Raw genomic sequence first — 15,805 nt, forward strand, 5'->3', positions numbered from 1 at the left:
AGCTCAGAGTGCACACATTCATTAGGCAATTTTTTTCATTTCGGGTAGTAGCTGCGTAGAATGACCTTCCTCCGACGGTTGTCCATGCTCCTTATAGAACCCAGTTTAAACCACTATTAGACATTTATTTATGCGAATCCTCGCGCTGGCAAGCATACTGCCCTGCGCCGAGAACATAAAGAGCAGTGCTACATCCTTCTTTCACTTGTGTCTTTCAGGTGAACGACAGAAACAAAACCGACCCGGGAAAGTTGAGCAAATGCCTCGATCTTGTGTACCAATCCCTGAAGCCGTAGAGACAACTTTGCGGTTGCGTGCTGTGAGCTGAACATCGTGGTTGGTCAAGGGGTCGGCTAATCAGGATTGAGTATTTATTCCTCTGGTCTTTTCGCCCCTTCACGAAGCTCGTAGCTTGTTCCGTAATAATTCTGTAAATGCCGCAGGTATATGTTCTACTGATCCCCATATGGAGCTGTCTTAACCTACTTTGAATTTTCATGAATTCACAGATAAACGGATCTGGGCATTCGACCAGGCTACCCGGGTCCGGTTGACGATTGTCGTTCAACGGCTTCGGTTCAGCTGGGAAGCCCGAGCAAAAAGTGCGTGGCACTGTTCTCTGGGTTCTCAGTAGAAGAGAGTAAGCCTACCGGGGCGGGAGCTCGCTAAGATTGGGAAAAAACAATGACCAGCCTATGAATTGCAGTACCGTTTGCAGAACGCAAGATTTACTAAAAACCTGAACGACCTCAGTTTTCGCGATGTAACTCTAAATCCTTCTACAACAGCAATGCAAAATTCCCGAAGAAGCTCAAACGGGAGTTGCCGAGTCTCAGACTGCGGTAGGTTGGTGAAGACGACGCAGACATGTGGTCTCCGTCCTCTTCCAGAGGTGCTGGTATCACTGCGGCCCCTAAATTCAGTCTCGACGATGCATCCGGACGAAATTGTTAAGTCTGGTTCAAGACATATCGGGAAATTTTCAACCCGACTTTGTTTATTTTAATAACGCATGGAATGTCCAAGTGATGCTGCGAAAAAACGGGGTCAACTGGGCGTAATCATTTCAAAATTTCATTCTCGTGGACCCCCTGCCGAACTCAGCCTTCCGGATATCACCAAGACCCTGTTCAAAATGTTCAGTGTACTTTTACGCTTGTCGAGTATCTCTATAGCTCATGATAACTAAAGGGTTACCGAAAATTTCATCACACATGGCTGTGTGGTGAGCGAAAATGCCAGCGCTCCAGGCTCAGCTCGATGATCGACGATCAAATCAGGTGTTTCATCTGATTGGCTAGACTTCAGCCTCGACACGGTCAAGATAGTTGGACCCGGCTGCTGATTGGGATTGAGCAGGCGCCGGGTATCACACTTTAGGGACTCCCCCGAATGTTAGCATCCCATCACCTTGAAGGCCAACTCTGTATTCTCAGTCTGCTGAAGTATACATGATAGGCAAATTGGACTCAAAAAGGCAATCAAATCCCAAAGGCTCCCGGAAAAGACCTCCTCATTCTGTCTCCTTTGTGACAGCCGGCACACTGTTTTCAGAAGGAACCTGGAAACTAATTGGGTCACTACTGGATTATATGAAGTACAAAGCCATTAACACGCCCGGTGGAAGCCCCAAACTAACCATTAAGTTGAACCTTTCTTAGCTTTCATTGGCGCTTAGTTCAGTAGTGTTTGCTATCCCCCGACTGCTCAAGCCTCAGGTTCTTGAACACGGATCGAACTGATAAGTCACAGCCCTTCAGCAAACTTTCACCGCCATTTATAATGGAATAACCGCTTACGAGTGCAGCACGCTCAAGACAGCACCACTTTCGGAAGATTATTCGGCCTCTAAGGTTTCAGTCAAACCAGGGACGGGCCGGAGCATACGCGACTAATCAGCTATTCAGCTTGTCAAATCCAGCGTATATAGATATCTCACTTCACTTCGATTCAAAGAATCTGGTAAACAGCCCACAACTCGTACCTGCGGCCATCTTCCCTCAGTGTACGATTCAGTGTTCATGAAGGGCATTCCACTTTCATCCGTCGATCGTGTCGCAACATCAAAGACGCACCGTTCTTCCGGACTTTACGCAACCACACGTTAACGCTACAGCAAGAGCAGTTAGGTGTATTTACAATGCTTTCTGGCGATTTTTTGGATTTGTAGACCACAGGTAAGCCATTATTATAAGATGTGTGCTTGTCGAGCTTCAGGAATTACACCATAGATCCATAGTCACTAAGCTTCTTGGGTAACGTTGACAGTTTTTCAAGTGCCAGGAACTAAAAGACACGCTTGAGGCATAACCGGTCGTCGTTGCTGTGCGCACACAGAATTGGAAATTAGGTCTTCACAGAATGCTCCTCTACTTCTTACAATTCACACCACTGAACTTCTGATGTTATGACAATACCGACCGCTGGGCAAGAGGCCCACTGTGGATACTTAGAGATAGTATACCATTATTTTATATATATTACACATATTATACTCTGTGTATAACTTAGCAGTGATTCTAAAGTGAATAAACTTGGCAGATAGAAAAATCTTCAATTGTTCGGTTTATATAGCATCGGTCCGATAAGCGGAATATGCGCAGTATGCACCCACAAATAATCGTCTTCATTTACGGTACGAGCACATGGACACGTGGTCTAGAGGTATGCGTATGTATTTTAATATCGAGGAGTTCGCTGTATTTCAATTCATCTGGCCTGCTTCAAATTAACTGGCGAGGGGCATTGATGCGCATAAGCCAGATAACCCTGATGAATTATTATAATCAACTGAGTAAACCTAAAAAACCGCAATGCCGTTATATATTTATAGCTCGTGGTTTGGACTTGGTATCATTTATACAAACGCAGGAAAGCAATAGTTGAACCTCCGCATCTACAAAAATTTCGTGGGGCATTCTAAAGGTACTTTGACGCGTGAAAGACTAGTGATGGCGCTGACCTAGCTGGTGTTGCAACGCAACAAGTTCACCAAGGCGCCCATCAAGTCTGTTCTCATGGATGATCACACCCCAAAATGAAAAATCTCCCTGGTCTTCAAATAATAATATTCACAGATAGGGTCTTTTGGAGAAAAATGTACATATGTTTTGGTTCATTTTCCAACAATTTATTGTCCCATAACTGCAAAGAATACAAGATACATTGAGCTAGTTAACAATAAGCTACAAAATATTTTGCCACGTTCTCCAGGCCCTACTGGCCTCGGCCTATTTCCATCAATTTTCAGGACACGAGCACCAGCAGAACTTGGCTTGAGCAAAAAGTAAGGTCTGTGAAATTTCTTAATGGTCTCCGTTATACGCACACACGGATGTGCAAATGAGGCCCAGTTTCCAGCGATCCGATAATTGAAACGGTTCCGGAGAATATAAGTAACATAGCAAAATAGGCATGACCAAGTCGTAGCAGATAACGGCGGAAATGCAAACCGCAGATTTTCGGCCTTAGTGAATGCTAAGGTGCAGACAGAAATCCAGTCATTCTTTTTGCCTGCCTAGCAGATTTCCTAACCAGAACATCTGAAAAAGACCTTCTCTAATCCCTAATGCTGATTTCCGCTAAATGACTGTGCAAAAAAAGCTACTACACTTTTGATGGCAGAAAAATAATGGGGGTTGTATTTCCATGGTCCCTGCATGCATTTTTATCCACAATCAACTTCTATGCCAGAAGGCCAATATAACTCAAAAGCAGAACCTCCCGTGTACTAGCTGTGCTGCGTGAGGTTTATGACAGGGTGGACATAATGGTCGGTTTTAGTCCTCGTCGACACCCTCTGATTTCATCTCGCGAACTAATTTGACAAAGTTAAAAATTTCTATTTTCCTCCATATAAACTCAGTGGAAGTTGCACTTATGTTGTCTCGGAGCTCCAGTACAATCCCACTAATACAGCCCTTGAATTTGGTGAGATTGATAAGCTTGGATTCCAAATAACTACAAAACTACCGACCGGTGATACCAACGAACAGAACCCATTATTTAGGTGATCATAAAGGGGCACCTTTCACTGGTAAGCGCTGCCCAACTACTGTGCTCCCTAGTGACTTTCACGCGGCAACCAAAACTGAGATAAATACCAAAATTGTTTTAGGAATGGGATCCCTGAGGCGAAAAATTGATTGGCTCCAAATGGACTGCCTTATGGTGGCAGTATAGAGCTATCGTGTCCGAGCTATTCGCTTACCTCGCAAAGGCGATGTCTTCTTAGACCTATGCAACCTGTGGCATTCAGAAATTTTTGATGCGTAACGGAGAAAACGCACCATCTGTCTGCGTTTTGGAAACAGTGATCACAAAATATTTGGTAGATTGTTGTGTGTGTAGTTAGAGCTGGCAACGAGAAAAGGTGCCACCCTACGAAAAGACGCGCCCCTAAACTGAAACATCTCCGTCGTTAAAGATGGCAACATTAGTGTTGACACTGATGCACCTCTACCGTACCCTCAACTGACGTGCTTGCTTTCGCCCTCACTTGCGGTAAACAAAGATGGTCAGCGTGGCTGGAAAAACTTCATAAAATGATCAGGCTTGAAGCGGGTCCCCAAAGTGAACTGGGTCGCTACGTGGCCGACATTTGATAAAATGGGGGGCATCTCGCGTGTATCTTACCATGTTTCACTCAGACGTTTTTGGAAGGCCTGTTTCGGCGCCCGAGTAAGGTTTAGAGCGGGCCCTGTGTGATAAATCCTGCCTTGGAACATTGAAGTTATCTACCAGTAACAAACGCGTGTGAAGACACTTGTGGGTATACTGTCTAGTTCACCCAAAATGTCACCGTCAAGCAAGCTGAATGCTATACGGAATCCGCATCCAGAAAAAACGCTTACAACCGATTGAACAGACATAGTTTTCGGAAAAGTTTTGTAACAGTCGGGAGGTTTCTTGCTAAGTAACGTTTTACTTTTGACACAAAGCCCGTGTTAGGCCAAGTGTCTAGGTTACGAGGTTGGTCGAATTTAAGGCGGAGGCAGAATCAATAAGCTCATTCAAGCTCACTTCCTGTTACGTGTCAGTCAGGGGATTCTCTGTGAATGTGTGTCAAGAATTGTTTAGCCGATGGCGAAACCTTCATGGATTTGGGTCCAAGTTGAAGTTAAGTTCTTTCGGTTTGGTTCACGTCTTGAGCACTCTCGAACATCGTTTGGACGTTCCGTCCGTCTACGTGGATGAGCCATTGTCACTGAACTTGTTTAACAGACCATTTAGGGTAAGGTAAGCTGCATTGGTTGCGCATAAAAGGTACGACTCAATCACGACCCCAGGAAGAGCCAAAAATTTGCAAGGCAGGTGTCCCACAATGCCACAAAGGTGGAATGCTATGGGCTCGACGCTACATGAGCTTGTCAGATTCTTAGCGGATATATTAAAACCACTCAGGGGGGAATCGAGCGCCTTAATTTAGTATTTGTACGACTGCCTATAAGGTAGCATGGCTTCAACATGAGATGAACGGGACACTTGAGTTTTAATTAAATCTCAAGGCACTCCGACATGCTCATGGTACATACCTTGAGGTTTACTAGGGGGTTCTTACTAACAGGCACACCACTTAAGAAACGGACATAGCTCTCCGAGGATGAGATAGCTGAGGGCGAATGAATGTGTTTTGACAGCTGTTTTTCCACGAGGACAAGGTCTTACAATGTGACATCCACCATCCCCGGGTTAAGCTAATATTTATATGAAGGAATACAAACAAATGATCTGAGACGGTTATTATTGTCTCCTGGAGGCCTTCTGGATTTATGTTGACGATACCTTCATTGAATTAACTGGGATCAGGTGAACAGCTTCCAGGACTACCTCAGTCGTTTATATCCCCAGATCAAGTCTATCATGGAGATAGAGTCAACCTTGTGCACATTAACGTCCCTCAACTGCATAAACAAAAGCGTGGTGAAAAAGTTGTAACTACCATCTACCAAAAATTAATAGACACAGTGATCCTCTCGAAGCACCCATCTGCACGCCAAAAGTTCGTGTACGCTCGTACTGTCTCGCCGATATTTAATCAAGTCAGGACGATTTGCACGGAAAACGTCGAACAAATGGCAGCCCAGAATTAGACTGCCAACAGGTCTCAAGAAATAGTATACCTAATGAAGTTTATTAGGCAGAAAATAAGAATGTCATTTGCTCTGGTATCTATACCCAGTAAGGAATGGGTTGGCCCAGCAGTCATTGCGTATAAAGAGGAAAATTGGAGGTTGTTTGAAGACAGCTGAACTTAGCCAAAATTGGGTAGCCCTCTAGAAAAGCTGTGCTCAGTTTTGGTGTAATTGAAAGTTTTCCTGTTGGGTGAAAGTACAACGGTCTGCGTATAACATAAGCTTCAACGATTGCAACAAAGCTTACATAAGACAAACTGCCAGGGCACTGTACACTAGCATTGTCGAGCATAAAAAAGAATGAACAAACGATCAAGAAATGCGAAAAAATACCACTCGCTGATGAAAAACTCAGTGATGGTGGTACATATGTTAGGCAGAGGTAGTAGAATACCTCTAAATGATCAGGGAGTTTTGGGACGGTGACTGAGCGATAAACATTACGAAGCATCACAGCGTGATTAGAATCGCGGGTGTGCAACTGGCAAGCGTACGGATAGCGCTAATAGGTAAACCTGTCCGACAGGCGAATGTATGTGGGTTTCAATGCGAAGACGGGGGTAGAAAACTCAACTCGATTAAAGTAAATAGGACCCCTCTTCCTTACACGACTATCGTAGCACCGACTAATCCACACAGACGGACGGAAATTGCAAACGATGTCCTAGAGGAATCATGACGTGAAGCAAACCGGAAGAACTAAACACCAACCTGGACCCAAATCCATATAGACCCAAGCCCATTGGATTAACACTGCGACATTTTCCATCACAGAACCCCTTGGCCGACATAAAACAGATTTAGCTTGAATGAGCTTACTGGTTTTCCCTACGCTTTAAATTCGACCAACCTCGTAACCTAGTTACTTAGCCTGGCAACGCTTTAGCGTCAAAAGCAAAACGGTGCTCAGCAATACATCTGCCGATTGTTACCGAACTTTTCCAAATAGGCCAGCGTTCTGCAGTCTGCTAAAAAGCCGGATAAATTTGATAAGGCTGGGTCAGTAATTTAGCCGATGTCGTTAGAAGCAGGCGTGGGTACCCGGAAGTATGAAGCGATTCCCCTTGCTCTTCGCGCAAACATGGAACCGTGCACATTTCCAGGAGTTTACCGTGTTTTTGGCGGTTAAAAAATTCGAAATATGAGAAGCTTGTGGACAAAACCGTTACAGATATTCATTTTCCTACAAGCGAGTGAAGTGTTTATCGGCGGTAAAGATGGGCACATTCAACTTCTCTTTAAAACGGAAAAAGTGTATCACTTAACTTTGATCCGAATACTGACGTGAAAGCATTATCTGAAGCCAGCTCCACCCTTCCTCTACCCATTTAGTCCCAAAATTTGAAACTTTGATATCCGCTTCTGGTCAAAAACATGATTTCATTGTTGACGCTGAAAGTGTTGAGTCCATTATTCCACGCTCAGCTCTAACTGCATTCTACCCCAGTGTGGTGATAGGGTACCCAGATATCATTATTCGCGTTATCACTATACATTCTATGCTTCTAGTTAGTAATTGCACGATTCCTGTCAGATTGCACCCAAGGTACTTCTATCGATTGTAATTTTTCAGTTTCCACCTCGGGACCATCGGTTATCGGACTCAAGGTTCTATACTCACTGCGAACTCGTATCACTTTACTGACTTCTTTAAACGGGAATAAACTCAAATAACTTATTCTTCAATGTTCTAAGGCCACAGGTGGCATGCTACGGCAGTGAAGCATCGGTGTTGAACACTGATGTCATGCTGTCGATGATGATGATGATGAGGTGGCACGCAAATACCCAAGGTGAAACTCAAAGTTACAGGATATCGTATATCTCTCAAGAGATATGTTACTCCATTTGGCTCACTGAAACCTGCTCGTCAAGCGTTAAGTTAAATGTGCGAAAGAAATATTCACGCTTGTCGAATAATCAAATTTGGCAACTCCTATAGCTACCCCACCAAAGGCCGGCGTTATTACTCTGATAATTTGCGGAGACCACTGGGCTAACGTTAAACACGTGGTTACTAAAATGTGCATGCAACACTGAAGAAATCAAGGATTTACTGTATCATTTATCGGGTTCAGTAATGTTCTCAAAAATCGACCTGAAAGATGACTATCTTCAAACGCCGCTGGATGAGGACTCTAGCAGTCCCACCGTGATTAACACACCTTTTAGTTATTTCGATACCATTTCCGTCGTTTGATATGAATGCTTCACCAGCTGTATTTCAACAGGCTATGAACACTAGCACAAAGGATCTTAAAGGTGCTGAGACGTGCCAAGATGATGTCATAGTGCACGCTGATGATAAAGCTATTCATGATGTGTCTGCTGTATTTACTAAAGCAATTTGCTTAGTTCAGTGTAGCTAATCACCCCGACAAATGCAGTTTTTGTTTTTCATCATTTTCGTGCATTGGCAACATTGTGGATGGCAGTGGTTTCAAATCTGATACAAAACATCTGTCTCCTTAATTAAATATGTCGTCGTCAAACAATCTACAAGGACTGAGTTCAGTTCCAAGGGTATTTCATTATTACCCTGGTTTAACTCCTAATTTTGCTGAACATGTAATTCGACTGTTTGATGTCATACCTGCCAACCTATTTTCTCGGCCCTCTTATCATCAAAAGTCGTTGCGTATATTTCTTGGCCGTCTTCAGATTTCAGCTATTTTGAAACCAATTTCCGCCCAAAACCATTCGAACACCATTACCGATTATTCTTACACAAGAATATGAGCATCCTTGAACAATGTGGCAGACTGATGAGCTGCATTTCCCGTCGACTTTCAAAGGCCGAATGTGGATATTTCCAGTCTCAACACCAAGCATTTGCGGTATATTGGGCTGTCAAGCGGCTCCATGGGGACCTTCTAGGAACAGACTTTACCAATGCTGCTGATCATGGGGCTTTAAAGTTCTTATGACATCCGGCAAAAATCTCTAGCAAAGTTATCTACCGCTATGGTGCAACCTGTGGATCATTGTACTGAGTTCGCACACATACGCGATTGTTCATCGTGGTGCATAAATGATTCATCATGCAGATTTTTTGCGGAGAATTTCATCACGTGACCCTCATTCAAATAATTCAGATTGTTTATTGATTCAGCAATTACCAGTCAAAGCGATGCACTTGTTGCTGATACTTAAATATGTTTTGCTCCCAATTTTCCGCACTGCGAGGTGGCTGGACGCAACAAGAACGACGCTGATTTCCTGCTTTTTACTACCACCGCGAAAGTTTGTCCACTACTACCAAACGGTTTGCTGTGTTTTGAGGATAGTGGTATTATTCGACCGACTCAGAGAGCGGCTGTTCTGGCAGATGTACACTCTGGGCATCTGGGCGTTCATAATATGAAATCTCTTGTGCGTCTTTCATGCTGGTGGCCGGAAGTGGATGCTGACTTCAAGTATACTGCTAAGAACTGTGTTAAATGTGTACATAATATTCGTAAGAGTCTTCACAGTGGTATCCGTGGCCAGTTACTTGTGAAGCATTTCAACGATTTCATACCGACTACTGCGGTCTTTTACTTGGTAATTACTATAATTGTTATTGACGCATATTCACGTTGGCCTGAGGTTTTTCTAACTACGTCAACAAGTTCCGAACGCACACAACAAGCATTCAGGAGCGTATTCAGCCATGAAGGCGTATCAATTGTTTTGGTCACTGATGACAGCACACACCTCACTGCAAAATTCCTCGAGGAATGTTTGAAGGTTCTTGGATGTCGACAACTGTTAACCGCTCCACGACATTCCCAGTTGAATGGGCTGGCTGGGAATTTTGTCCGAACACTGAAATCTGCGATTACTTCGTTCACTCCCACTTCTTTTGTGGAATTGGCCGTGGGATTGATAATTTTCTGATTGAATACAGGAATGCTGTTCATGCCGTCGCATTTCTACTGAAATCTCGCTCGTTGCGCTTAAGTGATGAACACAATTGAAACTCTATTCAATGTCCTATTCAATACGCTCTTGTTTAAACGTTCGAACTGCTGTACATATACCTAAGTTCAAATACATTCGTGCCACTTGTTAAGTTTTGCTGAATTCCGGAGTTCTTGTTCGCCTGGTCATGCCGGGATGCATACTGAAATTAGTACGGCCTTGTAGCACTCGATGAAGGTTTTGCGGCCGATGTGCAATTGTCTGGAATTGGACATGGAAGTATGTCAAGGGTTGTACGGGTTGTGTCATTCTTGGTACTTTTTGTTCCCACACTTGTAATTGGGATTCTTTTAGACTTCTGGAAAACCGACTATGCGACGGTGCACTTGCTTTCACTTTTTCAAATTTATGAGTTCAGTAAGCACGATATACACGCTAGTTAGCACTCGTGGGTTCTTCCAGGACACCACGGCTGCTGTTCTCACTAATCAAGGGAATCACCCAGCTTTACTGTCATGAAGATTTCCCAGAAGGTTCCTCCTAGGGCCACTATGAAGCGTGTGCGCCGCGCTCAAACAGATATGGTGTCGCGTGAATGGTCACCCGCCAATATATTGTGAGGTCTAACGAAGGGTCATTAAGTGAGGGATCTAAGTCTCCTTTTCAGAGTGTGGAACTCACTCTAGACTTCCACCGTTTTATATCTTAGCTTCGGCCTCTTCCAAAGTTTCCAAGTTTTCCAGAGATCTGTTCCGTGCACGATGCCGAGTGTCCTTGTAAGCAAAACCCCGAGAGAGTTAGTAAGTTTTTGGATTCCGTAGCTTCAAAATTTCGTTGTGAGCACTGTGGCATGGCAGTGCCGCCCGATAAAGTTGCGTGCGTGCGAAAAATACGTGCTGGCTGTAACTTCTCAGGAAAACGCCACCACCTGCGCAAAAAATGTCCTTGTAAGCAAAACCCCGAGAGAGTTGGTAAGTTTTTGGATTCCGTAGCTTCAAAATTTCGTTGTGAGCACTGTGGCATGGCAGTGCCGCCCGATAAAGTTGCGTGCGTGCGAAAAATACGTGCTGGCTGTAACTTCTCAGGAAAACGCCACAAACCTCGAAAGCGCAAAAAATGAGACAAAATCAAAAATTTGCCGCGGCGCCAGGCAACCGAAAAACCTTTTACCGTTTCCTTTACCCCTCTTTGTCACCCCTGTATTTTAAAGAGTAATGGATCCGGAAAAAATGCTACCCACGTGTTCTTGCACAACTTGCATCACTAAAAATCCAAAGACCTATTGGTTTCATATGAAACTCACGAAGCCCGTGAATATCAGGCGAATGGCTTTTCAACGCTTCATAAACTTACTGAACTTACTGAGCCTACCCTCGACGGACAAGAACAAAAGTGACCGGGGAAACTTGGGCAAAAGCCTCAATCCTGTGTATCAATCCGTGAATCCGTGGATCTGTGAAACCTAACCTTGGACACGCGCAATTTTGATTTTTCACGTGACTGTCGTGGATAGTATTCCACAACGCATTTCTGGCTGTGCTGTAGTAAATTAAGTTCCCGTTGATCATATTATGATACGAACGCTGTGGAAGCACAATGGTAGTGTGATTCCCCAAAGGCAAATGTTTACAATTTCTGTGGGTAGAAAACAGAAAGAAAGCTCTTGAGCTGGTAACCAATAAGCAAGGTTGTGCATTACTAGTGATTGCATATAAATCAGTCAAGCCACCGTATATGACCACCTCTTGTTTGTCTCGTTGACTGCGAAAATGCTCTATATACTGAAAAACCCTTGCACTGAACATCTCTGGATTTCATCGATTGATACACAGGTTCAGCGCTTCCGCTCAAGCTCGGGTTTGTTTTTTCTGCTCCACCACTTTTGCCCACCTGTAAATCTCAAGCAAAAAAGTTACAGAACTGCCCTTCAATTTCCGAGCTTGCCAGCACGAGGACTCACATGAAAAAGCGTCTAAAGGTGATTTGAAATGGGTACTAGGTGCAATGAGAACAACCGTTGGAGGAAGGTCATTGCACTCAACTTTCCGGAACGAAAAAAAACGTTCACAACAATGTTATGCGTTCTGAGCTTGGAAATCTTGCCATGTCACCGCCGTGTTTCATTTGGGTCAACGGTGAAAAAGCTGTTGGCCAAACCTTGTTCACACGAAGATAAGTAAGTCGACGATTAATCCAACGGACCGCGAGACGCGTTTCATAGTCGACGTATTTTAGGCCGGCAACCATTTTCGTAGCAGGTCGCTGTACGCGTCCAGTTAGGGATACGTCTTGTGTCCTGAGTAGACAACTTGGTTGGCATATTCAAGAAGTCGTCTTACGTAGAGTATCTGGGAGTTCATGCGAGTTATACGGGAGAATCATCCGTAGAAAGACGAATTACTTTTAAGCTAATCTTTCGTGCTGAATTGAAAAGGGCAAATTTGGTTCATTCTCAATGTGCACAACAAAGTTATTCAGTGAGTCTCCTCGGAATGACATATGGGCGCACTTTCCGTCATTCAAAGGAAGGTGCCAGTCCAACGACCACTACTCTGCAGCGTCTACATCCGCTTGGAGTGCGCTGGCGTTTGAACTCCAGGACTTTGAATAGTCTCCAGAAGTAAACATTGACTTGAAAGGGAATCCCCAAGACCGTTGACCTAGATCAGGAACAAAAGTGGTCCCTAAACGGAACCTTGAGGAGGTTAGTGCCGGAAGGCAGTTGATCGAAGACAGTTGGTCGAATCTACCTCCACTCGGAACGTTCTGTCCGATAGCAACCCCTTGAATCCGAGTTTTGGGATCAACGGTACGTGTGAGATTCGATCGAATGCTTTTGAGAAATCGAAAAATATAGCACCCGCTATGAGTCTTTCGTCCTTAGCTTGGATGAAGCTGTCCATAAATACGAGCACGTTTATCACTCAAGAACGATTTGGGTAGAATCCGTGTTGCGCTGGAGTGGTGAGGTGATTTAAGATGGTCCACTTCAGAATGCGTTCTATCACCTTGCGCGGTACGCTAGTGAGGCTAATAGGTCTCTAGCTGCCGGCGATAGTCGGTCACCACTTTTGTAGATTGGCGTAACATTCGCTTCCTTCCGAGCTGAGGGAAGGTTACCTCCGAGAGACTGACGAAATACTAGTTAGAAAAGCTTTGCCGTTGTGAATGACGTTTTATTCAGGATACTTGGATGGATTTGGTTTGGTCCCAACGCGCTGAACGTATTTGTCTAGTGCAAGAGTTGGCGATTGCCATCCGTAGAGATCAAGTTGATTGGAAGCCGTTCTCAGTGACGTTTTGACAATGTTGGATGTGACGGGGATGCTGAGGCAAAATACGGGCCTGCATATCGTTCTTTGTAGGCCTCAGATACCACCATTGCTCTTGGGTTCCCCGTTTCCGTCCCTCAAGGGGAAGGCGGTTGTCCTAAATATTCTGTGATAGGTACGTCTGTTCCCAATCTCCGTATTACCTCATTCTTTCTTATACTATAGTTGTTGACAGAGGTGGGACTGGTATCATACAAAAAGGAATGAAAACCACAAGATACCGCAACCAGTCTGTGTTCCATCACATAGATTTCATCAGCGCGTGCCGTCTCCTGTCCTAACGAGTAGACAACCAAAGTGCGTTTATCACAGAGGGTAACTCCGAGTTGTGGGAGCCACCAATGAACACACCTAAATCGCGTACTCTGTACCCGGTCATGTCTACCTGCAGATCGTCCAGGGCTTTTTGAGTGATTAGGCAACTTGAAAATTGCTAGCCCGCTGATTACCGCTAAAGGCTTTTGTATGAATTAGGAGTGTTGTTTCTGTCCCCGATACCCATTGGTATGTTTTCTGAGGGTTATGCGAGAATCCACGGTCCCAGGAGAACGCTCAGACATATGCGACGATCCTGCGCGAGTTAGGGGTGGAAGTATCTCTCATGAATTCGGTCGACAGGCTTTGTACCGATTCACTTTATGGCTTGAAAAACCTGAGACAAATTTAAAGCTTGCCTATAGTCCACTACATAGTATAACTGGTGTTGTTTGAACAGCACGAAGAGACTGGACCTTACCGTGGTGTGGCGGTTTGTGTACCTCGGCGACCCATTGAGCTATACTGGGGAGTGTCCACACGATGCTCACAGAGTCTCTCATACCAGGTTGGTCCATGGGTAGAGGTCCGACGAACAGTCTCCTGGCCCTCCAGGTTGGGGATTGGAACATGTATGGCGACGTGTTCCGTAAAAAAATGGTAAGGTACTTGCATTTCCAGCCGAACACCGCTGCCTTGCGGTTAGGCTTTTGAGCCAAAGGCGACATTTTCGATCTTTAATCTACTACTGTCCGTATTGGTGCTGATGACCCAGAGGACTAAACATGACACTAATTTCAGTGTCGTTTGTGAACGATTTTAACAGGTTATTACTCTGTCTGTGTTATCCACAAGAATCCTGTTTCGGCATTCGAGAAAATTGCAGGTTGTCCCACAGCAGTCGATGTGAGTGAGCCTCTGCAAAGAGCTCTAGCTGACGCCATAAAGTGAATCTCTGCCGAAGTGGCCATCATGACCCTTATCCGCAGCACACTGTATAACCTCTGTAGGCCCTAATTATCCATCGTGGGAGAGTTTTCCCTAAAACCATCTGATATCGGCACTAGCAATGTTGTGGAATGTAGGTAGCTCGGGTGCGTTGTTTGTTTGTTGGTCTGTTCGCCGAGCTTGGAGCTAAGAGCTCGGAGCTAAGAAACCTAACGGCAACCAACGGACTAATTGGGTCAAAGGAAGACAATCACGAAAAACAGAAGGCCAATCAAATGAGCAAAACCCACCCCACAAAGCAAGAAGGAGACGACCGAATCACAGCATGACAACCACATACAGAACTGCCGAATTGAATGCACCCAACGAACCAACCAGACACAGGAGGTTGAAACCACTTGAGATTCACAGAAAACCAATCAAAATACACGACGACCGTCTCCAGAACTACCAAATACTGTTTAGAAGCTATATAATCACAGGCAGAAGAGGAGGAATCCACCCACTAAACCCTGCACTGACGATGTCACCTCGATTGGTGATGAAACGTTTGCAATCCAACTGCCAAGCTCGGCGAACAGACCAACAACCATACATCGGCATCGCTAATCCGATGTTCTCACCAGACCCGACCACTGCTTCGAAGCCACAGGTGGTCACATTTTGTATGCCCACACCCCGATCCATAAAGCAATATAGATCACATTGTCGTACTGTAAAATCTGCCCTTTGCAGGCAAACTGATGTCACGCCGGCTCCGTAGTTGTTGGCAAACACTGTCCTGTCCTTGATACGAGAAGTAATCTTGTCCCCAGCCAGGTGAGCAACTTTTTCACCACTTCGATTGACTGGTCTGTAAACAGCAGCACTGTAGGCGTGGGGCGCATGCTAAACCCTGAGGCAGAATTATTTAGTTTATTGAAAATGGCTTACATTTTTGGAGGATCTGAACCAATGAGGGCAATATCGTCCGCATACACAATGCTAGAAGCTTTGTTACAACAGGATTCAATTCGAAACCTCTGGTCACTATTGACAGGGAGTACTCTTTTTGAAAATTGGCAGTGTTGTCGACGCAGTTCACCTGTCTGAGACGGTCCCTTCCTCACAGATATGAGTAAATAAGCTAGACAAGCACTACCTGAGGGGTTCAACACCATACCTTAACAGAGCACGGGGGATTGTCACGATCACGAGCACGATGAAGCTTTAGTAGTGATATAGACTCAGGTA

The sequence above is a fragment of the Opisthorchis viverrini genome (assembly GCF_000715545.1).
Source record: "Opisthorchis viverrini unplaced genomic scaffold opera_v5_466, whole genome shotgun sequence".
NCBI lineage: Eukaryota > Metazoa > Platyhelminthes > Trematoda > Opisthorchiida > Opisthorchiidae > Opisthorchis > Opisthorchis viverrini.